This window comes from Lipotes vexillifer, unplaced genomic scaffold, assembly GCF_000442215.2.
Source record: "Lipotes vexillifer unplaced genomic scaffold, Lipotes_vexillifer_v1.1 scaffold505, whole genome shotgun sequence".
NCBI classification, from domain to species: Eukaryota; Metazoa; Chordata; class Mammalia; order Artiodactyla; family Lipotidae; genus Lipotes; species Lipotes vexillifer.
Window position 1 is genome coordinate 91,840 of NW_006785581.1, and position 3,841 is coordinate 95,680.

The following is a 3,841-nucleotide window of genomic DNA, read 5'->3' on the forward strand; positions in this document are numbered from 1 at the left end:
TTCCTGCTCTGGTTGAATTTGGTTCCCCTGATTCCAGCTGATAGGTTTTTGCCAGAAATGTCTGGCCCCCAGTTTCCTCTCTGACCTCATTTTTTACTACTTTCTTGCTTGCTCAATCAACCACAGCTATGCTGGCCCCAAGGCCTTTGCACTTAGTATTCGCTCTGTCTGGAGAACTCTTTCTTCGTATAATCACGTGGCTTACCCCCCCACACCTTTGTAAGGTCTTGACACAATCGTCACCTCAGTGTGGTAGGCCTTCCCCATCATCACCACTACCAGCAACATTCCTTAACCTCCTTCCTTCCTTTATATTTCTTCTCTGCATTTAATACCATTAACATACTCTGTAAATAATTGTCCAGTGAATGAACTTGGATACTTAACTCTGTTAATACAGAATGCTTCTGTTAATGCCATGAGAAATTTTAATGGCTATCTGTCAGATCTCTGTTTCTCTCTTTGTTTTATTTGATAATCTGTCAGGATTTTGACCCTCATCAGAGTTTAAATATGGTTTTCTAGTTCTTGGTTTTCTCTTAAATTAATTAACTTTAACAGTACTTATTTACTATTTAGAAAATATAATTGGATTTAAGATATCTCCACGTGAGAAATATCTCTTATATCTTAAGTATGTTCCAGTCATCTATTGCTGTGTAACAAACCATCCCAAATCATAGTGGTGTAAACCAGCCATTGTCATGCTCATGGACTTTGGCCAGGGCAAAGCAGGGATGGTTTGTTTCTGTTCCACCATGTCCGGAGCCTCTGCTGGAAAGACTTGTCACCTGGGATGATTTGCTAGCTGGGGCTGGTATCATCTGATGGTTCCCTCACTCACATGTCTGGTGGTTGATGCTAACTTCGAGCAGGGACACCTACATGTGGCCTGGGCCTCTGGACAGCATGGTAGCTGGGTTCCAAGAGTGAGCATGTCAAGAGACAGAAAGAGGAAGCTGCCAGTTTCTGAGGCCTGAACCTGCAAACTGGCAGAGCATCACTTCTGTGGTATTTTATTAGTGAAGCAATCACTAATAAAACTCTTATGAGTTTGCTGGTGTCTTAAGAATTTGCTTGGTCTTTTCTGTTACCTTAACATTGTAGGCAGCCATACATCAGTTACGCTTCCACTGCCACAAAGGGTGTTTGTTTATGCGGTGATGCCTTTACCAGTACACATGTCAATAATGACTACTGTAACAGCTCCTCTTAGAACCATACAACATGGATTTGGAAAGAACTTTATAGCTATATTGACCTGCTCCTTTCATTTTACAAATGTAGAAACTGAAGCCAAAAATCAGGTAGATGATTAGCCATCATCATACAGCCGCCTGAAATCTGAGACTTGGGCCTTGTTCTCAAGGAGTTTACCTTTCACCATGGTAAAATGAAACAACTAGAGAGTACTTAGAAAAACATTTTCTTGATAACCAGAGAGTAATTTCTAAGAAGGATATAGTATCATGACAAGCTTTGCTTTAATCTTTGTGATGGGAATGTATGGTTGTTTTCCTTAAACATTTTTATGTGACTGTCTCTGAAGGTAACCTTCCCCAAAACAGGTCATCTCCTTTCTCATCTGTAGCTCTTCTGGCAGAATTCTGGGAGGGAGTGATATCTAGAGCAAAGGACATAGTTTAGAGCTGTGGCCACTAAGCTTTTTTGATCATGCACTCCTATCAGTAAAGCAGTTTTGAGCTTGCACCCCTAGAGTAAAACCGCAGTGTGACAAGTAGGATTTAAAATGTTCATTTTTGTAAAATGTCTTGTATTGTGAGATTAAGGGAATGATGAGTGGCATGTGCACTGCAAGCTGGTTGGGAGCTCAGGCCGCCAGCTGTGCAGTACAAATCATCCAGGTACCACTGACTGCAGTTTGTCGTCCATGGTTGGCCATTGATCACTCTAATTTATGTGTTAATGGGGATGATTCCGTGTCATGTGGTTGGCTGGGACTTTAAAAGTTCAGCTCCCCTCTGTTTGATATACCTGGGGGCTGGGGAAAGGAACCAGTCTCTAAATTCCTATTGTCACGGGGCATGTTATTGTAGTATTTGACAGTGTGTTTCTAAATTGTATTCATGAGTGAATAGCTCAGTATATACTCATGGTACGGTTTTGAATTAAAGATAGTAAATATAAGTCTGCTTCAAATCAGCCTTCTTGATAATTTGTAATATTTTTTGGAGGGAGGCTGGCTTTTTGTTAGATCAGCTTAGATTGTCTTTGTTTCTACTTTATGTGGCCAGTAAAGAGCACCTGCTATGAGAAGTGTCAGCTCTGCCATTTTCTTGTTTGCTTGTACTTTTACTATCGTTATTATTTCAGTTCATGGCTTCTTTGTAGTAGTAATCAGTTTAAGCCACTTGCTCATTTTGGGAGGGGTAACTTTAAAATTAGTAAGTAGTTAAAATGAGATAATATACCTTGAAAATTACTTAGCCTGATGTATACTGCAAAATGTTGAAGGTCCCACTGTAACCCCTCTGGGTGTGGACTTTTACTCTGTCCCCAAGTTACCTTGTAAACAGACCATGAGGAGTGACGTACCTGATATACAGATTAAGTGAGGCTGCCAGGGCTAAGAATTCATAAATCTTTTTTTTTTAAATAAATTCATTTATTTAATTTATTTATTTTTGGCTGTGTTGGGTCTTTGTTGCTGTGCGGTCTTTTCTCTAGTTGTGGCGAGCAGGGGCTACTGTTTGTTGTGGTGCGCGGGCTTCTCATTGCAGTGGCTTCTCTTGTTGCGGAGCTCGGGCTCTAGGCGCGTGGGCTTCAGTAGTTGTGGCACGCGGACTCGGTAGTTGTGGCTCACAGGCTCTAGAGCGCAGGCCCAGTAGTTGTGGTGCAGGGGCTTAGTTGCTCCACGGCATGGGGATCTTCCCGGAGCAGGACTCTAACCTGTGTCCCCTGCGTTGGCAGGCGGATTCTTAACCACTGCACCACCAGGGAAGCCCCCAGAATTCATAAATCTTAAAGAAGCCAAATGTATAAATTTTTGTGGGTTCCCCTCCTCTTTTTTTTTTTTTAAAAAAGGAAAAGTCATTATAACAGCTTTAACATTTTCTTCCGTTACCTAATGGGTCACTGAGTGTTTGGCCTTGAGTGCGCTTGCCTCACTTTGGAGACCATTGACTTTGAAAACAGGCTTTGAGTTTATATAATCATTTTTAGGTTTTACTCTGATCTGGATTTGGACAAAAAGTGATGACGTGAACAGAAGGTACCTCTTGTTCTCTAGTCTTTGTCACCCATTTTTGCCATTTAATCACATATTGCTTCCATTATCACTTTACTCTCTTTGTCTCTGACTTAGCTGCCCAATTAGACTTAAACTCCTGGAGGATACGTACCCACATCTTCTGTTTTCCTAGCATAATGCTTTGCACATCATAAATACACAGTAATTAATTGCTGAATAAATGCTTTTAATAAGTAAATGCTCTTTACATTGAAATGTGTAATCCACCTCAACTTTCTGCATGAAAAATGAAGCTGATGTCCTTAATGCCTTAAGGCATAATGAGAAGCAATAAATTTGTATCTGTATAGTACGTGACATTTATTTGTGATGAAAAATCTGTATATAAACAAAGTCTTGATCTTCCTAATATATAAATGGAAACTGATACACAATCCACTAGAAAAACAGTAGACTATGAAAAGGCAACCCACAAAAGAGAAAGTATGAGAGCTTATAAAGAACAATCAAACTCAGATTCATTAGCAACTAGGGGCATGCAAATGCAAAACAAGATGCCATTTTTTTAGCCATCACATTGGCAAGATTGTAAAAAGATTGATAATATTCAGTTAGGAGGTTTGTAGGGAA

The 3,841-nt window shown here is 40.2% G+C and overlaps 1 protein-coding gene across 1 annotated transcript in view; it reads left to right on the plus strand.

Moving 5' to 3' along the window:
* The window catches only part of ZDHHC13 (zDHHC palmitoyltransferase 13), a 48,657-nt gene that overhangs the window by 1,911 nt on the left and 42,905 nt on the right, over positions 1-3,841 (plus strand). The gene's annotated exons all lie outside the window — the stretch shown is intronic.